Raw genomic sequence first — 22,636 nt, 5'->3', positions numbered from 1 at the left:
TATGGAAAGAACCTAGATGTCCATCAACAGATGAATGGATCAAGAAGATGTGGTATATATACACAATGGAATACTATGCAGCCATCAAAAGAAATGAAATCTTGCCATTTGCGACAACATGGATGGAACTAGAGCGTATCATGCTTAGCGAAATAAGTCAGCAGAGAAAGACAACTATCATATGATCTCCCTGATATGAGGAAGTTGGTGATGCAACATGGGGGCTTAAGTGGGTAGGAGAAGAATCAATGAAACAAGATGGGATTGGGAGGGAGACAAACCATAAGTGACTCTTAATCTCACAAAACAAACTGAGGGTTGCTGGGGGGAGGAGGTTTGGGAGAAGGGGGTGGGATTATGGACATTGGGGAGGGTATGTGATTTGGTGAGTGCTGTGAAGTGTGTAAACCTGGTGATTCACAGACCTGTACCCCTGGGGATAAAAATATATGTTTTTAAAAAATAAAAAATTTAAAAAAAATTAAAAAAAAAAAGAAACACTTTAAAAAAAAAAATCTTAAATTCCTACCCTGTGCCAGGCTTCTGCTATAGAACATAGAGATGAATGAAATAAATTTCTATCCTCAACATACACATTTCTGTACATGACATGGACATGGTTTTGTGTCTCTTGGCCCTTCTAGTCTCTCTCTTTCAAATGCTCCCAAGTTTGCTTTCCTTTTTCCTAAGGGTTCCAAAAAGGACCACAACATCTGACCAGCATTGAATAAAGTAGGTGCCATCATTTTTTGTTACATTTATCTCTAGATGGGAGGGAACCAGAGGCTGGGACAAATCAATCTCTTCACACTGGACACAGTCATACCCCAACCCACATCAGCCATGGTAGGAGTGGGATGCAGAGGGAAGGAGTTAAATGCTAGTGGATCCAAATGTTGTGTGCCTTTTTATTTAAAGTCTCCCTTGGGGTGCCTGGGTGGCTCAGTTGTTTAAGCATCTGCCTTCGGCTCATGTCATGATCCCAGGGTCCTGGGATGGAGTCCATGTTGGGCTCCCTGCTCAGCAGGGAACCTGTTTCTCCCTCTCCTGCCACCTGTGCATGTGCCCTCTCTCTTGCTCTCTAGCTCTCTCTCGAATAATTTTTTTTTTTAAAGAATACTTCTCTTGAGAGAAAGACCTTTTCTTTCCCCCTTGGCCCTTAGAAACCAAGCTGAAGCCAGGGATAAGTCTCAGGACAAAGGACGTAAAATGTACAACTTAAGCTTGATGTTATAGGCCTTATAGAGAAATACTTCCTTTTCTTTGGCAATTTTTCCCTTAGGTGCATCTAATCCTGCCTCTTGTCATCATCAAAGCAATAACAACCCAAGGGCTCAGATAAAGATAAAGGCCTAAAACAAAGATACCAAAAAAGTAGTTCAGCCAGCCTTTTAATGTAGGCCTTAGAGTCAGTATAAGCAGCTCTGAACTCCATACTACTAGCTGCCTCAGTAGGATACCAAACTAGAGCCTAGGGATGAAACCCCATTTAGAAACTCAGGGTCTATTTGTCTATTCTTGAATTTGTAAATCTCTCCTTTCAAAGCAACTTCAAGGGTATGACAGCTGCCACAAGAGGTAACTGATCAACAAGACAGGTGTTTGGGATGCCAGTCATATTCTATCATTAGGTACATTTCTGTCTGAATGTGATTAGCACTCAGCTTTCCTGTACTATATTTGCCAACGTCATAGATAATGACTCTTGATGGCCACTGCTATTGATAGCTCCATTTTAGCTAAAAAGGCCAAAGCCAAAGCAAAATTGCAGCATTCTATCCACATAGAATCTACCAAGGACTCCAAGAATGCAGCTCCTTCTTACACTACATGGTGCTAGGCATCTTTCCCTCTTAAAATCAGTATTTGCCACAAGGATTTTTCACAAGGAATGTAATTTCTTTTATAACTCATGGATATAGTTTCCCAACAGCCCAACCTACTGCCATTGAATTTGTTTTATTTTGTGCTTAAAATTTTCTCATGCCTTCCCACTCCCTAAATCCTTAGCGATCGATGCAAGGTTCTTAACAGTCTAATCCTGTCTATGCTCCAGTCTCAACCTTGCACCATGCTCTACTATGCCCTAGCCATGCTGAGATTCTTGCAGTTCCTGGGGTTGGGGGAAGGGTAGTTGTGCTCTCTCTCAGATGCCATGCCTTTCAAATGTTACTCTTTCTCCTCAAAACTACTCCCACTCTGTTTACTGCCTTCACTTCAAGACTTCTCTCAAGTGCTCGCTTCGGCAGCACATATACTAAAATTGGAAGAAAACAGAGAAAATTAGCCTGGCCCCTACGCAAGGATGACACACAAGACTTCTCTCAAGTTACCTGTTCTGAGAAGCCTTCATTTCCTACTCAGCAAATCTGCACACTTCTTATTTTATGACATCGTATCTGCCTGCCCCCAATGGACTATGGACTTTACTGTCATTAACATAGCTTCCATTTGTTGAGCACATACAATCGGCCAAAACCCAAACAAATTAGGTGTTTGACATATACAGTTCCACCTTCCAAACAACTATCAAAAGAAATATTTCTATATTCGTTGTACTGAGTGAGAAGAGCATGTTCAAGACACATTGCTGTAAGGAAGGGAAGCAGAATCCCCACCCCAGCCCACTTGGCTCCACCACCGATGTTCCTTCCACGGCAGCACTCTGACTCCATGGAGTCTCATTCATGTCTGTATCCCTAGTATGTGGCACAGAGTAGAAGCTCTAGGCACTCAAGAATAATTGTTGATAGAGTGAATAAATGATTACTTAAGTGGTTCTTATGCACATAGTTCTTTTACTTTGAACCAATCAATGCTGATGAAGAAATATTTGCCACAGGGAGTCATTTTACCACAGTCCCAGCAAAATGTTACAAAACAAAGCCATTTAGTGATGTACTATGAGTTCTAAAGAGCAAGAACTTTCAATTCTAGATAATATTTTTTCATGATTTCTTTTGGCAGCAGTTATATAATTCATATTTAATAAACCTGATCTGTGCTCCCATAAAATTTTGTATCCGTCTCGATGTTAGCACTTGAAATCAAGCTACAAGGGTGCTTAAGATATGGGTCTTCCTTCTAAAGGGCAAAGATCTGGCCTCATGGTCTCACTCATTTCTCTATCCCCTAGAATAACCACCAGTGATCGTGGAACAAAGCATTTAATCAATATATGCTGAATGAATGTTGTCAAATAATCTCACACAGTAACACCAAACTAAAGCAACCCAAACAAGCGCCTGACTATCTGAAGCCATGTGAAACAAATTATTTTAAAAAGAGGAATTTTCCACATATCTTAGAGTTTAATCTTTTAGGATAAAATGTTTGTTTTTATTTTGCATGGAAGCCTTTCTAAAATATGCACATTCTTTTCCTCTGAAGGGAGTCACACTTAAAACAATTTAAACTATTTTGAACCTTTGTTATTTCTTTATTGCATCAGTGAGTTTACCATAAACAAAATGGTCTCAGACTATGGTGCTTTTGGTATTTTCCTATTTGTTTTTTGCATTTTATTTTCCTTTTCCTGCCTTATTTTACTATCAAGCTGTCAGATTTCATTCCTTAGTTTTATTAATGTGTTTGCCAACAACAACTGTTCCCTATATTTAATAATTTTCATTTTTTGAATATTTACTGACAAGCAATGCGCTAAGTACTTTATTTGCATTATTTTACTTAATCCTGACAAATTTCTAAGAGAGTGTAGAATTGGTTCTGGCTCCTCAGAGCTCTTTTTCTGTTTTACTGACATGTTCCTCATGAATAAAGTGGGGTAGTTTATTTTAGATATCTGGGCCATCACTAAACATGACTGAATTGTTATTATCTCTTTTTCAGAAAGCCTCATCCCAGTAATTTTCAGTTAGCACCATTGCAAGGAGAGTAGATACTTCACTGTTTATCACCCTATTTTCTTATTTAATGTTTTAAATAACACACAACTGGAACTGCTAATGTCTCTCAAAAAGCTCCATGTTATGTGTACATATCAGATAAATACTTGGTAAGAAAGACAGGGAGAAGAATAAGCGAATAATTGATGGCTTTCAAACTGATGGAAAAGAAGTATTTTGCCTATTTTGCCCTGTGTTGCAGAATTACAATTAATGGGTAGAATTTTAGGAAAGCATACTTTTATTCCATCTATGGGAGAAATTTCAAACAGTTAGAACACACCCATAATGGAAACAGAAAATTCTATCTCAATACTATACTTATAAAATGACCCGACATTCCAGCCATGAAGCTGCTGCCTTGTTAATGGATCCCAAGCAAGCAATTGCTTTAGTCTAGTCTAGGACCTAGTCTAGGTCCTTTCTTTTGCAAGCCTACTTCTTGTTTATTGCAATTGTATTTGCATCTTGTACTCAGTCTCCTGATTTCCAACTTCTCCCTTGTAAACTCCAGCCCTACCCCACTCTCTGCTTCAGACTGACTAAAAAATTACATCTAATCTAATTACATCTAATCTTAATATACTAGCTAACATTTGTGCGTAATATACTAGCTAACTAGCTGGCCCTTAATATACTAGCTAACATTTAGAAGACCTGTTCAGACTTTTGCAATGGTAGAGAGATTGCACATAAGATTGGATGAATATCAGATGGAATTCAACAGAAAATATCCTGCTTTGGAAAAGTCCTTAGACTATTTGAACAATAAGTTTCCTCAAAATTCTTAGGATTCCAGGATACTCCAAGAGACAGAGAGACTGAAGACTACATATTGTGGAGTCAAAGCAAAATGAGTCTACTACATTGTAAAAGATATAGTAGAAACATCACTGGATTGAGAGAATTAAATGAGATTGTGCATGTAAGAATGTGGGTTTCATTAATAGGCTTAATAAATGTTAAAGGCTCATGACAGTGCTAATGATAGGACACTAACATGTATAATGGTACAAGTTTGAACCTCAAATCCACCACATACAGAGAAGAAAAAGAACTAAATGAAGTTCTGCTCTTGATCTATTTTGTCTTGTCATTTGCATCCAGGAACACAATCTATTATTTTGAAAACTATATGGCATAGTGGTTTGGAAAGAGACACAAAAGAGGATTTAACTGAATAAAAACACAGACCTTACTCTTGAGTTTTGAGAAAAACTCAAAGTAATTTGTCAACTCCCCTCAATGAATTATAAATTCAAAGCAATCTTAAAAAATTGCATGCCATCAGGATTGGAGGTAAGGAGAGTGGAACCTACCAAAAGAACCTCTTGAATTCATCTAGCTTGTAATAAAATAAATGTTGGAAATAAAATTAAATAAAATAAAAAATGAAAAAAAAAAAGAAAATGTACTGCCTAGGACTGAATCCCAGCTCTTCTACTTACTAGTTATTCGACTTTAAGCAAATCATTTAAACTTTCTGCATCTTTGTTCATTCAGTAACAGTAATACCTCTCCTGTATAACTGTTATGAGAATTAAATGACTTAATATATGTAAAATGCTTAGTAACCACCTAGACTATAATAAGCATTATGTAAGTGTTACCTATTATTAAAATGAGCTGGTGCTTACATTAGGCAGCATTCTCTAGAGAGACAGAGAAAAAGAGATTGATTTTAAGGAATTGACTCTTGCAACTGTAGAGGCAGGCAAGTCTAAAATCTATAGGACAGACCAGCAGGTTGGAAAATCAGGCAAGATTAGTGCTGCAGTCTTTATTAGATTTATTTATTTATTTAGTTGTTTGTTTGTTTGACAGAGAGAGTGCACGCACAAGCAGTGGGAGCAGGAGAGGGAGAAGCATGCTCCCCGCTGAGCAAGAAGCCTGCCATGGGACTCCATCCCAGAACCCCAGGATCATGACCTGAGCCACAGGCAGACACTTAACTGACTGAGCCACCCAGGCACCCCTGTGTTGCAGTCCTGACGCAACATTCCTTCTCTGGGAAACAGTTTTTGCTCTTCGGGCCTTCAACTAATTGCAGGAGGGCTCACAACATTCTCAAGACTCATCTCCTTTACTTAAAATCAACTGGTTATAGATCTGAACCACATGTATAGAATACCTTCAGAAACATCTAGATTAGTGTTTAATTAAATAACTGGGTATTATAGCTGAGCCAAGTGGACATTTGGAGGTTAACATCCCAGTACTATAAAGAAATATTGGGGCACCTGGGTGGTTCAGTTGGTTAAGCATCTTCCTTTGTCTCAGGTCATGATCCCAGGTTCTTGGAATTAAGCTCCTTATCATCGGGCTACCTACTCAGCAGAGAGTGTGCTTCTCCCTCTCCCTCTACATCCCCTCCACCCCCTCATGTTCTCTCTCTCTCTCTCTCAAATAAATAAAATCCTTTTTCTAAAGAAATCTCATGATGATTTTTGTATTATATATGTCTTTAAGAAAATGGGGTTTTTTTTAATTTTTTTAATTTTTTATTTTTTATAAACATATATTTTTATCCCCAGGGGTACAGGTCTGTGAATCACCAGGTTTACACACTTCACAGCACTCACCAAATCACATACCCTCCCCAATGTCCATAATCCCACCCCCTTCTCCCAAACCCCCTCCCCCCAGCAACCCTCAGTTTGTTTTGTGAGATTAAGAGTCACTTATGGTTTGTCTCCCTCCCAATCCCATCTTGTTTCATTGATTCTTCTCCTACCCACTTAAGCCCCCATGTTGCATCACCAACTTCCTCATATCAGGGAGATCATATGATAGTTGTCTTTCTCTGCTTGACGAAATAAGTCAAGCAGAGTAAGAAAATAGTTTTAAGAAATTCCTCAATGACTTGAGGCATTAAAGGCTTTGAGTATATGACTCACTCTTATAGAGTCTATACAAGAGAACTCAGGTATTCCTGTTAGTATAAATCTGGTATTATATTCATTGATTCATTTTTCATCAGGTTGTAGAGGATGACAATACTAAATGTCAAAATAAAATAACTTTCTCTCCTTAAATAAGAAACAGAGGGTTATTCATATGTTAAGCCAGGATCTTATATTATTTACTTTCAATCATAGCTGTATACATACAAATAAATCATATTTGCTGTAGTAATAATGAAATTATAATGGAGAATAGTAACGACTGTGAACATTTCAGAAAATGTTTAATTAATAGTATTTTAATAGATTTTCTAGTTCCCAAAACACCCTGGAATTACTATCTGATTCTATTCTTTGACAATATTACATGTTGTATAATCACAGATCTGAAAATTTCTGGAACATTCCCAATTTCAACTACCCATGTTCCTATATGTTTATATAGTGTGAAAACTATGGTCCTTTTAGATAACACAGAAATATAATCTATTTATTTATCCAATGGACATTTACTGATTGGGCACTAGATGCAAGAATCTGGTCTAGTGCAAAAGGGACATAAACCATATATTTAGGGCACAGTTCCTGGCTCCATATTGTAGGGGAATTCTAGCCTGCTCAAAAATATTTATGACAAACCATAAGTGACTCTTAATCTCACAAAACAAACTGAGGGTTGCTGGGGGGAGGGGGGTTGAGAGAAGGGGGTGGGGTTATGGACATTGGGGAGGGTATGTGCTTTGGTGAGTGCTGTGAAGTGTGTAAACCTGGCGATTCACAGACCTGTACCCCTGGGGATAAAAATATATGTTTATAACAAATAAAAAATTTAAAAAATATATTTATAACACAATGTGAAAAGTGCCAGTCTTCCTAAAAGAAGAAAAAACTCTACTCAAAGCAAGAAGAATACAATAGTCTCTCCTTACCGACGGTTTCACTTTTTGTTGTTTGTTACCCATGATCAGCTCTGGCCCAAAAGCAGATAATCCTACTTCTGACCCATCCTCAGATCAGTAGTACCCTAAAGCTATGTCAAAATCCCTATGTCATTCACCTCATTTCCTCTCATCATGTAGACATTTTATCATCTTACATCATCACAAGGAGAAGAATGATGAGTACAGGACAATAAAAATATTCTGAGAATGTGTATATGTGAGAGAGAGGGCCCCATTCACAAAATTTATTATGCTATAATAATACAATTGATTTATTATATTATTAGTTACTATTGTTAATCTCTTACTGTGCCTAACTTTAAATTAAACTTTATCACAGATATGGGCAGGAAAACACATAGTATATATAGGGTTCACTACCACCTGTGTTTCAGGCATCCACTGGGAGCCTTAGAACAAATTCCCTGCAGATAAGGTGGGGGGGAACTGTATACTTCTGGATGAGAATATGAAGTCCTTTCGAGGTTTCCACATAAAACCACTGTTGACAGGGTCTAAGGCAGGTAGACCTCCTTAGAGCTATTATAATGCTATATAGGCAGCATTATATCAAGCTTATAAAATATGAATATTTTGAAACATTTTCACTGTTACATTTGTATCGAGTTATTGATAATTCCACCATAAAAATGAATCTTATCCCCTCACCATAATATTTTGAGAACTGCATTGACTCCCATATAATGTAAACCCCTTTCTTTATGGGAGCGAAACTTCAGGAAATCTGAAGCCTCCTCTAACTTTTTTGCCAGCATATTCCTGCCTGTTAAAAAAGGAATAGGAATGTAATACTGCATAATTGCTAAAATGGCAAAAAAAATAATTTTTAAAACAGAAAAATTTATCAAAATGGGTAAGCAATCAACCCAAATCAAGTTGGATTATCCTAGGATAGAGTATAATCCTTACAACCTAACCATTTTCTCCAAGACAGCTATTGACCCAATAGCATCTCTGACTTTGATAGTAATACAATGTGCTAATAGGGTTGGATACACAGTGAAGGATGTAGAACAATATGACATCAGTTAGCCCATAAGTGCCCCATATTCTGCCACATAATAAGTACATTAAAGAATAGAGTGAGCTATGGGCAACCATGACTCATTTCTGTACTTATAACAACTTCCTTCAGAATCTTATCTAGGACTAGATAAGTCCTTTTCCCAGGGTCAACCAGGAGATTTGAAGACATGCTTCTATACAATACATATATATTTAGCAAAGTGGTATATTTTCCTGTGACATCAAGGTAATAATAGTCAATTACCCACTCAGTAAACATGTATTGAATACTTACTGCCTAACAAGCTCTAAACCATATTATGGCTACATGAATAAATGTAATACTTGATATGAGGAAGCTCTCAATCCAACAAGTGAGGCACTTGAGCAACTAGTTCCATTATAATACGATGAACACTCTAACAGAGGCTTTGAGCAGCACAGAGGAGGGAAAAATTTGTTCTAGGTCATTGGGAGATTGGTGATAAACAAGCAGGCCTTCAAAAGATTAAGTAGGAAATTTCCAGCTGAAAACTAAGGGGAAAATATTCCAGTCAGAAGAAACAAGAACAAGGCTTAAGTAAGACTTAACTGAAGTTTGGGCCAGACTATAAAGGCTAGGCTAAAGTTAAATGCTATGTTAAGGAAATGGAACAACAGTCAGTAAACAATAAAGATCAGTAGGTACTCTTTACACTGTTGGCTTGTGGACGTTGAGGTAAAAGAGTTCAGATAGACTATGATGGTCAGTTAGCCTGTTGCCACATCTCTCGGGAAAATTCTTGGAAGCTTGAAATAGACCAGTGGCATTGCAAATGAAGAGGAAGGTCAAACTTAGAGAAATTTCAAAGTGATTTGCTTTAGTGGAATTTTATGATTAAAATTTTTTTCACCATCTCAATATTAAGTCTTTTGAGGTCTAATATTTCAAGTAAATAGTAATGTGATCCAATTTCATTAAAGTTGAACAGTAGTAGGTAGAAAACTAATGTACTCTCATGATTTTGGATCATATTTTTGCCAAGTTAGCTAGAGTACTCCAAAGAAAAATATTACTATAAATTATTCATAGATAAATGTTGAACTAAAATTTGGTCTCAGCAAAGTAACCACCAGCTCTATAAGTTATTCAGAGGCTTCCTTAGGTAATTAATTTTGTAATCAGAATTTTCTTTTTTAAGTTAGTTTTGGTATATTTTTAAAGTGTAACCTAAATTTCTTTTTTTATAAGTCAAGTTACTATCCATGGGAAATGATACTTGCAAAGAAAAATCTACTATCAGTATCCTCAAGAAGGATAATGTACAGCTCTCTGGGTACCCAGTTGAATATTCCCTACTATGACAGCCATCTAATTGGTCTCCCTGCCACCAGTTTCTCCCTTCTCTGATCTAACATACATAACGCTGCCAGCTTAATCTTCCTCAGCAGAGCTGATAATGCCACTTCCTTGCACAGAAACTTTCTATGGCTCACAACTGCCTAAAGAACAGAGTCTAAACTCTGTTGTATTGTAATTAAAGCTCTCAGTCAGACAGCTGATATCGCCTAATCAGTCTTATAACTATAGTCTACCCTGTCTGCTAAACCTGACTACTGACTACTCACTATTCATAAAGCCTTTCCCATTTTTCCTGGGAAGGCTCATGGGATGTCAGGCACATGCTTATTAATCCCCATGACAGCACATTTTATTCTATGACTTTGATCAAGTTACACAACTTTTCTGAGTCTTAGTTTCATCTTCTTCAAATTAAAAATAATACCTACCTACCATCTCAAATCCTACTTAAAACAAGGTGAGCAATCAATCAATAAAATACTTACCTGCTGGATTGCTACGGAGATTAGGATTATAATACATTAAAAGTGCCTAGCCCAGACTTCATTTGTAAGTAGCAGATTTTATTACTCTTCCAAGCTTTTGCTCACACAGTTTTCTCTTCTTGGAATATCTGTCTCCTCCACCCAAGTCTTAGCATCATGCAAAACTCAGTCCTAGAGCCACATGGCCATGAAACCATTCCTAATATCCTTAGTGAAAATCAGCTCTTTTCTCTGGGAGTGTTTTGGAGAAATTCTTGGCTTAAAGTCAAATGCCTGACTCTTGTCACTTTCTAACAATATAATCCTAGACAAGTTGTTTATTCCAGCTTCCTCATTTCTAATATAGATAGTGACATCAACTCTATCTGGCTCACCAAGCCATTCTGAGAATCAACTAAGATAAGTGATATTAAAAAAAAAAAAATATATATATATATATATATATATATATATATATATATATATATATGAATGACACTGTTCCTCCTATAAAGTATAATCCAATAAAGAGCCTTGGTTTTCCTCATCTTGGCAACTGATATAAAGAAAGATATGAAATCCAAGGAAAAAGAAAATGACTAGTACCTACGTCAGCAACTAGAAGATTGGAAGAAGGCACCAAGTGAAAGGAACAGGTCAAAGACAGCTGGGCAGAACTGAGGCTAGGAAAGAAGACCACATTCCTGAGATTCACTTCTACACACCAGCTTTTGTGTGCAAAGTTGGGTGGCAGCTTAAAGACACCACACAAGGATGATGACACATAGCTGATATTCTCTAAGTGACAAGGGAAGGGAAAGTGTGAGCAAGCAGAGAGGAAAGAAGGAAAGAAAAGGGAAGAGAGTGGAAGGGAGGACAGTTTCATCATTCTTTCTAAGAACTAATTTTTGTGCCTCTTGCCAGGCTGGTGTAATTTTTTAAAAAATTAAGTAGTTAAATCTTGTTTGAGACCATTCACTTATGCTTTAATGCTCCCCTCCATGACTGTGCCTCTTCTATTCCAAGTCTCTTCCAGCCCATTCCCATTTATCATCAGGTAGTTGCCTCCCACCATTACCCTGATCCCCTGGGCCACCTAATTATTCTTTTCCTCCCACTCTCTCAAACAAGCATAATTAAAAAAAAAAAATGAAAAGAAAAAAAAAAGACACTACTCTTATTTAAATGTCAACATGGAGCTCTAACAAGCTCATTCAAAAGCCTATTGATGGAGGTATGGTACTGCCCTATGGGCAAGCATGTACATCCTAGCAGGGACTACTATTACTCTTTCTCTTCTTCAGCCCCACCAAAATATCCATGGAGAGAATTTCAAGTAACAGCAACAGGTATGTGGGAAGGTATTTGTGTGCTGTACAATAATGATGATGAGATTATCTACATTTACACAATACTTTTGCTTTGCAAACTCCTTTCCCATCTGATATTTGATATGAATTCCCGGGGGGGGCGAGATGAAATAGGGAAATAAAATCCTATTTTTACCATACATTCTAATATAATGCAGTTTGATAAAATTTAGTTTCCAAAGCCTTCTTATATACATCTTTACATTTGATTCTCCCCAACAGGTAATTTTTTTCCCCATTTACCAGTGATGGAAGTAAGACTCAGAAGTTTGGAAGGACTTTCCAAAAGATCATTATCTATATAGCTGCTAGTTATGGCATATTTACTAGGCTCAGGAACTGTACTAAGCACTTTGCATACCTTACATATTATTCATCCTTCAAGAAAATTTATGAGGTAAATATTATTATTATTTTAACATTTTACAAATAAAGAAACTGAAGTTCAGAGAGAGGTTAAGTAAGAAATTTGGTTGTGGCCACATAACTAGCATACGGAAAAAACAAAACTCAAACACAGAGCTTTCAGATGACTCTTCATTTTCATATTATGCCAAGCTGCCTCCTTCCTGGCCCAGTGCTGCTACTGCAACATGGTTCAGTAATAAAAGAATGCTTTCCTTTTGTTACCAAGTCAGAATTGCAGGTGCAACAGGTTCAATAATTGTTCAGTAATAAAAGAATGCTTTCCTTTTGTTACCAAGTCAGAATTGCAGGTTTCAACACTGTAACTCAAGCTCTATGGAAAAAAAAAATGAATAATATATAAATTCTTAAAGCTGAAGTAAAGATGATGCTATGTCCATTTCTTTCAGAAGAGAATAAAAGATAGTTAAGCAAAAAACTCACCATAACTGAGAGCTACAAATCAGTTAATATGGTTTTGGCAGCCAGTAGTAGAGTGATATATGCCTCAGTATAGTACAGTAAAGAGGAGAGAGGTAAATCACTTATAGCTCAGGAAAATATACTTTAGAAACACCAAAACATCAAACCTTGGATTATCTGTTTGTTTTAAAACAAGTAATGTCTTTGTTATATTCCTAAAATAAAGGCTGAGTGAATATTTTCCATCTTGTTTCAAAACCTCAACAATACAGAATAGCTAGCTCTATTACGACTTTGCTGCTGCCGCCTTGTAATATCAACAGCAAATTACAGGTAAAAAATACTATAAGGAAACAACAAAACCTTTTTGATGTACATTTCCTTAAAACCTTCTATAAATCAGAATATACATTAAGCAGTTAGAATTTTATCACATATATGCTGATGAAGTAAAAAGAGAGATCTCTCCCTCTAGGCACCTGAAACGAAATTTTAAGAACTAAGTGAAGCTTATATTTAAAATGATTCCAGGATGAATGCAAACAGGTAAATGTCATTTTCTTTCAAAACAAGAAAAGTCTAAACCTTGATCTCCAGGTCTTTTAATACTACATACTATTAAAATAATGTCAACGTTTTTCCTTGGGAAGTCATCTGATTTTGTTTCAAGGGAGAAATCAATCATTGGGAGGCACACTATAGGGACTTCACAGGATCCAAAACAATGACCCCACTCCAATGTCCTTGCTATCCACTTCAATATAACTAAATATATAGCTACAATAAAGAAGCCTGTGAAAACTAATAATGAGTCAAGTCAATCCAGGTAAAAATAAAATATTTCTCATTTCTAAAAATAAGAGATTTTGCATGCCTTTTGGGAAGGTCAGACCAAGTCATTCATATGCTCAAAACCTTCCAATGGTTTCTCATTTCTCTCAGAATAAAATCTTCTCAATAGCCTATAAGGTTGTACATAATCTGACCCCCTCTTATCTCTTGGAATTTACCTTCTATTCTTCTTTCATTTGTTCTCTTGGCTACAGCAAAACAGACTTGCCCTCAGAATTCTTTGACTATACTAGGTATGCTCCTCCTAAAGGACCTACATACTTACTAGTCCCTCTACCTGGAATGGTCTTCCCCAGATATTTCATGGATAATTTCCTTACATCCTTCAAGTTTTTTGCTCAAATATCACCTTGTCATTGAGGCCTACACTGACTACTCTATTAAAACTGCTACCTCTTGTAACCAGCATTCATAATGCCTTTCAACCAGATTTATTTTTCCCATACCAGTCATCACATATTAATACATTATATACTTTATTTAATTTCAGTGATTATTTACTATTTATTCCCTCTACCAGAATATAAGGACCAGGAAGACAAAAATGTTTGTTTTGTTTGTTGTTACATATCTAATACCTGACATATAATATACGCTCAATAAATACTTAGGGAATAAATTAATCAATGAATGTATTATCTTCTCTAAGAACTGAAGTTTGCTGAATCAGGCAGAAATGACAATTTGCATAAGCTATGACTATAAAAAATGGAATCAGACAATGAGCAAGGAGAACTTAAATAACAAGATCTTCACCTTTCAGCTTTATAGGGCTGAAAATAGCAGGAATCTTTTCTTCTGTAGGATTCTCTGACAATCTGAAGGGACGAAGCCCTGCCTATTGAATAATTACCCCCAACCCACACCTAGGAATTCTAATATCAACAGAGTAGTCTCTTTCTTGGTAGATTATAGACAGAGGATTCAGCAGAGAAGCTGATGCTGGTTATTTTGCTCTGCCTTAAGAGCCTTCTCCTGGAAAGTGTGTGGGAGGGGAAGAAGGAGGCAGGGCTGGAGAAATGAAAAAGAGGTTTTTTCCTCCATTTTCTTGGAAAGTGGTGATATGGAAAGACTATAACACCAAATAAGAGTCAGAGGGATATCCAATATAGAAGAACATAAAGTTTATTCTAAAAATCTTTGTAATGGGTAACACTCACTCTAGGCAACTTCTCCTTTCCCCTTTTAATAACAGAAAGGTTGTAAAGAAATCTGTACACCAAAAAATAACTCCTGTTATAAAAAATGGAAGTAGACTGAATCAGACATAGTCCTATTAGAAGAAGAATACTGGCAGGGCGCCTGGGTGGCTCAGTGGTCTAAAGCCTCTGCCTTTGGCTCAGGTCATGATCCCAGAGTCCTGGGATCGAGCCCCGCATCGGGCTCTCTGCTCAGCAGGGAGCCTGCTTCCTCCTCTCTCTCTGCTTGCCTCTCTGCCTACTTGTGATCTCTGTCTGTCAAATAAATAAATAAAATCTTTAAAAAAAAAAAAAAAGAAGAAGAAGAAGAATACTGGGGAGATAGTGCCAAATGACCAGCTATGGAGCATCAAAGCAGGATTATTTTTTATAGGGAGATACATACGATCTTGGAAATACATCAGAGTTACTCTTATTCGCTATTGCTATTGTTCTTTTCTTTCTTAAAACTAATCACAGATCTGTTAGAAAGACCCAGAAGGAAAGCAATGGGATTAAATACATGTAAAATGCTTAGAACAGTGTCTGGCACATAGAAGCACTACATAGATGTCTACTATTATCTGTATCTCTAATCTCAATTCTATAATATGCAATCTTTCACACAAATTTATGCTGTATAAAAAAGATGATAGAAGTTATGACAAAGCATTACCAGGGGTTACTTCAGAGTGAAGAATTAAATGACCAAATTTTGATCTTCCTACTTTTCCTACCTACTTTAATGTGTTCTACACTTCAGTCAAACAGAACCAGTTGTATTTCCCACATGTACCCCATGCCTCATCACTTCTCTGACTTAATTCAAGCTGTTCTATCTGCCTGAAATGCCCTTTATGCCTACTTTTACACACCCTATCCATCCTTCAAGGCAGCCTTTAAGGCAATAATGATGGAAGATAAGAATTATTGAGTGCCTACTATGTGTCAAGCACTATATTAAGCACATTATCTAGATAATGTCACTTAATGAATTCAAAGCCCTCTGAAATTAGTACAAATACTGTTCCTGTTTTACTGGTTAGGAATCTATAGTTTGGAATGATTGAATAACTTATTCAAGGTCATACAGGTCACGAATGGCAGGAGTGACATATATAAACCCACATTTGAATACAAAGTCAGGGCTTCAGTCACCATCCTCACAGATCCATCCTTGAAAGTCCGGACTCAACTAAAAAACAAACTCCTTGAGGTTAGGGTTACTGGAAAATTATATTTTAATATTACTGTCTCCAAATGAATGTATCTAGCACAGAGCCTAACAAAATACAGTCGCTTCGACAATAAATATTTAAATGAAAGAATTAATGGATGGGTGAGTCATTCCATCAGCTGTCACTTGTACTATGCATTTATTCTAAAAATACAACGGGCTCTCATGGAAGATTCAGATGGCCCTAGCTAAGAAGGTAGAGCTAATTTTAGTATATTTGTTCTTAGGGGGAAAAATGCTTTAAGCTAAAATAACAGAACTAAACTTCTCAACAAATGATTGAGAAAATGGGGGGAATATTCTAGGTTTTGAAGAAAGGGAAATAAAAGAGACAAAAAATCCTTTCCCTTGTGAAGCTTACATTTCATTGAAAGAACAAATACACATTTAATTCTTATAAGATTCCCATTTTAGAGGAAGAAACTGCAATCTAGAGGGGTTAAATAATTTACCAAAGTTGCCTAGTCAGTAAGTGGTAGAACCTGTATTCAAAGCCAAAGGGTCTGAATGCTTTCCCTTAACAACTAGGCAATAATGTTTTCTGATAGATAATGACAAGTGCTTGAACAAAAACAAAGCAAGGTTGTAACAGGGAGTGCTGGGTAGGTTATTTTAAATAGAACAGGGTAGGACACAATTGAAAAGGTAACATTAAAAACCTGAAAAAGTTCACCCCCCTCCCATGCAGATATCTAGAAAAACAGCATTTCAGGATATACCTGAAGGACAAAGTAAGTGCAAAGAAATCAAGGCTCTGTATGCTTAAGGAACAATGAAGGGGCTAGAGAAGCCAGACAGGAGTGAGTGAGGAGTAGAGTAGTAGGATTAAATCAGAGAGGTAACCAAAGTCATGACTGGTAGAGCTCTACAGGCAATTGTAAGGAATTTAGCTTATACTTGGGTGGAGGTTTCGACAAAAGAGTGACACCATATGTCCATGTTCCACCAAAATGCTAAAGACCTTACTTTTATAAAGTGATCTCAATTGCAAATACACTGAAGGCAGGGCAGTAGAAAGCAAATCACTTAAAATTATGTTAAATATAATGACGTGAGATAGTACATGTGATAAAATCCCAATCACAGTTTTCCAACACCTCTAACTTATTTTGTAGCAAAAATTGAAAGTATAGAAATATTACCACACAGTAAAAAATATCAGACTACTGACATGGATTGAAAGGATTGAAAGGAAAGATGTGCAGAATTTTTCACAAGTAGATAAATAGATAGATCATATATATATATATATATATATATATATATATATATATATATACATATACACACATACTACATATATATTTTTTAAGATTTTATTTATTTGACAGAGAGAGTGAGAGCATAAGCCATGGGACAAAGGGAGAGGAGAAGCAGAGGAGGCTGATGCTGGCTCCATCCCAGGGCCCCGAGATCATGAGCTGAGCTGAAGGCAGCTGCTCAACTGATGGAGCCACCCAGGCGCCCCCACAAGCATATTTTAAAAGTAAACTTCTCACAGTGTACAAACTTCCAGTTATAAGTTTAAAAAGTACTAAAGACATAATGCACAATATGATGACTACAGCTAACAATGCTGTATGGCATATTCGAAAAGTTGTTAAGAGAGTAAATTCCAACAGTTCTCAACACAAGCAAAAAAGACATTTTTCATTTTTATTTTTATTTTTTGGTAACTATATGAGATGATGACATTAACTAAACTTATTGTAATAATTCCACAACACATGTAAGTCATTATTATCCTGCCAACCTTAAACTTACACAGTGCTTTCTGTCAATTTTTACTCAATAAAACTTGGGGGAAAAACTGTGGTTGAGATTCAGGTTTTGCTTTATTTGTTCTTTCTTTTTTTGAAAAAAAAAAAAAAAAAAGCTGATTAATAGATTTCTATCCACCATCCTATTTCCACATAGAAAATTTTCCTGCAGCAAGCCAGACATTAAAATTTAAGTTACAGGACATCTTCCATCAGAACAGCAAATCTTTCTGCATCTGTTGCAGAAGGACAGAGTGACTTACTAATAATGGGGTTTCCTTGCATATCCTTTTTACCCTAACCATCCTACATTTGAATTGTTGCATTAGAGGCTTCCAGATCTTCCAGAGGACATAAAAACAGAGAGCACAGACACCATATTCTTGTTTTTAAATTCAAAAGCTATCACCCAGGTGTAAGACTGGAAAGATGTAAGAGAATAAGCAGTCAAATGGAATTTATTTCTTCCCAGTTACACACTCTACCTCTGTCCAAAACACTCATGTTAAAGAGCAAAAGAAAAAGAATAAAAGAGGAGAAAAGGGAACTTGCTGAAAATCACTTCAACTTACATCCTTCTCTCAATCCTAAGTCTTTAAAGAAGCTCCCTTGCATGAATAAGGCACAGGAGAATAAAATAAAAGCACTGGTAAAAGAATATCCAGTAGAAGATCCTGAGCAGCCTCACTAAATCCCACTATACCCCAAGAGGAGTAGGAAGCAGCCAAATGCTCATTTTGCTGCCAGTTTTTACTCATGTAGCCATAATACACCCATGGAGATTTAAAAAAAAAAAATGAAGTGAAGAAGCTTTCTGGTTAAAATGAGGAAGAGGAGCAGATGGTAGAGCATACCTTATAGCTAAAAACAAAGTAGAAACACGCATCTCATCTGCACACAGCACAATAAAGGAGCGAGGACTGTCAAAGATTAGAAAGGAAATGTCCTAATAGGAATTATTTCATTGTGGATGCTGACTGATGATCATGATGCTTCTTCCCTGCATGTCTCCCCGACCAGTGTCATTCAATCCAACAGTAATCACTGAGGCACTGTCCTCAACACAGTGATGTACAGTATTACATAGTCTCTCTACTTCCACTGAGATGTTCTGACAAAATATACACATCAGGGAATTTTCCCTCTGATGGGGGGGAAAAAAGATGATGGAGGAAAAGTCTGGGAGTGAGTAAATGTAAAGCAAAAATGCTTGGAGAAAACCCAGAATTGGTGAGCGTATGTTTTCTGCCTTTCAGCAGATTCAAAGCTTAATACTAAAATCATGTAGATTTACAGGAAAAAAAAGTTAAAATTTTTATGCAGTATTATAGTTCATTAAGAGTCCTCCTATGCCAGGCACTGTGCTAGACACTATGTGTACAGTAGTACCCTTCTTTGTGGAGTCTTCTATGGTGGGCAGGGTGTGTGTGGAAGATACCTCCTTGGCATGAAAGTATCACTGACATCTTGCAGCCAAAAGCTATCTGATGGCTTAAAATGAATTTTAAACTACCCTGTCTTTACAATACCTAACCTAATGGTTATTTGCCCTGAAATTTTCATTTCTTTGCTATCATGTTTTGTCTTCATCTTGTCAAAATACTCCAAAAGATTGACTTGATTTTACTAAAAAAAGTACAGAACACTAAGTTAAATCTTAAACCCATAAAATAAAGTTATCATTTGAACCACTAATCTTGACTTCTGGAGTTGTCAGAGGATACCCCTTTTTTATTTTTCTGCATTATCAAAGGTTTTTAAAGGGTATGGATGTCTTAACAAACCTTTTTTCTTTGTTGTTAAATAAATGTATAAGCACATATATAATCCACTGAAATCAGTATCCCAGGGATGCATCCATTGCTTACTAAGTGTTTTTGAAACTTCTGTTTCCAGAGCCAAATCACCAGTCACGTAAGAATTATCATTCATACTGCTTCAGAGGATGTTATCCATGACCTTCTATGCCAGCCTTGATAAACTAAGGCACACATGTTTCTTCTCCACTCTAGTCTACATCCTGGGGAGATCCAGCTAAGAGAACATAAATAGAGAAGCTTAATGGAATAGGCAAGGAGCCTGATGGCCAGACTGAAGTTGGACAACATGCTTAGAGAGACTTTCTAGTTCAAAATTTACTTCTTGAGCCTAACATGATAAACACTCTTGTGCATATGAGGAATCAGAGTTAAGGAAGATTTGTAATGGCTACCCTCAAAGAACTTATATGTCCTTCCCAGATGCTTTAAATAAACTCAGTTTGTTCAAAGGAAGGGATACAAGATGAGAATTAAAAATGTAACATGTCTGTACACTGTATCAACAGAACTATCCAGGATGTCATCCCTTATTTTAAGGTTTTCTCATTATAAAATTCATTGGACTCCCCTTCTCAATTACTGTTCTTCATTTAAACAACTTTACTAACAATTTAATTTGGACTCCCTCTCCAAAATTTGACCTTGGAACGCCAATCCCAACAGAACAAGATCCTCAGTTGCCCTGGCCCAGTACAGGGATCCAAAATCAGATACTCTCCTACTGTACCCATCTCTATCTTCAAGGAGACAGACCAGCCAAGTCTGTCTCATTGCCTCATATTACCCATTAAGGAGGAACAATCAGATTCACTTTAGAAACACCTTAACTAGAATTAGTGAGCATTCTTGTTCTGATGTTTTGGATATAACTGGCCAGGAATTAAATCACTAAAGGATAAGGACTTCCTAAACAAGATGTTTTAAGATGAACAGGGCAGAACTCAAAGAAACCATAAAACTGCAGTGGGAAAACCCACACTACATTAACTCTGTCTTGCCTAGCCATTTGACATTAAAAAGTAAGTCTAATAGCTATGCAGTTACTTTTTCTGATCATTCATCTTTACATTACCATTCATCTTTACATTACCAAAAGCCAATTAAAAGTCCTGATTTATATGCATTTAATCAGATAATCTTAGATAACCACTGCATAAACAGCCTGAAGTTCTGTTTTTCTTTTTAAATTAGTTATCTAACTAATGTATTAGTTGAAAGGATATTAATATAAACCAAAGGCATTACATGTGTATAACAATTCAAGTAAAAATTTTATCCCTAAGAAATCTATATATGGAAATATATGTAAATTAGATCATTTGAATATACCAAAAGTCCATATAAATGGACAACAAAGAGACATACAACAGAAAAGTGAGAAAAGAATATGAATAAATTCACAAAAGAGCAGATTAATATAGCCAACAAACATAAAAAACAATGCTCAAATTCACTAATAGTTTGAGAAATTGAAATTATGCTAAAAATGAAGTATCACTAAGCTTATTAAACTGGCAAAAATTAGAAAAGCAGCAACACCTATTGCTGGGATTGATGTGAGGTAAAATTTAACCAACATGCATTGTTAGTGAAAATATGAAAGGCAAAATCAGTCTGGCAACACTTATTCAAGATAAAAGTACACACATCCTTGGAGCCAATAATGTCACCCCTGAGAATCTATACTATAGAATAAAAGTATCCGTATGTTCAGAAATACATGAAATCATCAGATTAAAACATTAATAACAATGGGATAAAACAGAAAATAATAAATTCACATTGAAGGGTGAATACTGAATAAATTATGATATATCCACACTATGAAAATATACATCCATCAGAAAAACAAATTAAAGGTATACCAGATAATTTGAAGAAACATTCATATAAAATGAATATTTTTATTAGAAATAATTACCTTTCATAACTCTGGATGTATATGTATGTAGTATGGATATATGTACAAAATATTTATATAAATATACATATAGATACATGTGTATATTTACATATGAATACAAATTTTATGAGTGCAGAATGTATAAACACATTAAGTTGTTAAGATAGGTTATCTGTATATAATGCAGCACAGACAAGAAATGAGTAAAAGGGAAAATATGCACAAATGGAAAAGTTAAAAAAAACTGAATTTAAGATAAAAAGTATATACTTGATCACTTTTGTAAAATTAGGTATATGCATAGGACTATGCACCTAGAAATTAACTAAAAATACTTCAGGAGATTCAAATAAAAAGCAATAAGAGCCTATAAAAAATATAGAACAGCTAATACTGGAGTGAAAAAGAATTTTTAAAATGGTGGTAGATTTCATCACCCAAAAATTAAAAATATTTTGAATGTCAAAAAGCACTATAAGCAGAATTAATAGTGACCAAAAAACAAGAAATATTTCAATATGACAACAGGATAGCATTTTTCAGAAATAAAATGCTCTTCCAAAATAGTAACTCTAGCATCATTTCAAAAATGGACAAAGAGCTTGAATGAATCACCAAAGAAATACAGAGAGAGAGAAAGATGGTGGTGGAAGAGAAAAACCCGAGACTTGTCTCGTCCCACAAACACAATGAGATAACTATCAAATCATCTTAAATACCCCTGAAATTGACCTGAAAACTGACAAACTCCAAAACTAAAGGGAAAGAAGAGACCACAGTGAAAGCAGAGACTTAGACAAATGGCCAGGATGGAGGAATTTATCCCAAATGAAAGAACAACATAAGGCCACAGCCAGAGATCCAAGTGAAACAGATATAAGCAACATGCCTGATGGAGCATAGAAGATATCAGTGAGGCCCATAAAAGAGCTAAATACCTCAGAAATCAGCCTGAAGACTGACAGAACAAACTCTACAACTAAAAGGAGAGAAAAGGCCACACTAAAGAAGGTAGGAAATAAAGAGATGTGCTTTAAGGGATGAACAGATTGTGTGTTGCAGAAGGGAGGGAGCCATGGTCCAAGAGAAGGGCAAGAGACAGAGGGG

General features: G+C 36.2%; 1 protein-coding gene and 1 non-coding gene across 3 annotated transcripts in view; one reads left to right on the top strand and one right to left on the bottom strand.

The window, feature by feature from the left end:
- Nucleotides 1-22,636, bottom strand: part of DLG2 (discs large MAGUK scaffold protein 2) — a 2,075,147-nt gene that overhangs the window by 1,682,848 nt on the left and 369,663 nt on the right. The window lies entirely within an intron of this gene.
- Nucleotides 2,234-2,341, top strand: LOC116600420. Its single transcript, XR_004289633.1, has one exon. It is a non-coding gene; the product is annotated as a U6 spliceosomal RNA (small nuclear RNA).

Source organism: Mustela erminea, chromosome 9 (genome assembly GCF_009829155.1).
Source record: "Mustela erminea isolate mMusErm1 chromosome 9, mMusErm1.Pri, whole genome shotgun sequence".
In the NCBI taxonomy this organism is placed as follows: domain Eukaryota; kingdom Metazoa; phylum Chordata; class Mammalia; order Carnivora; family Mustelidae; genus Mustela; species Mustela erminea.
Note: the sequence above shows the minus strand (reverse complement) of the source record. Positions and strands in the feature narration are given on the sequence as shown.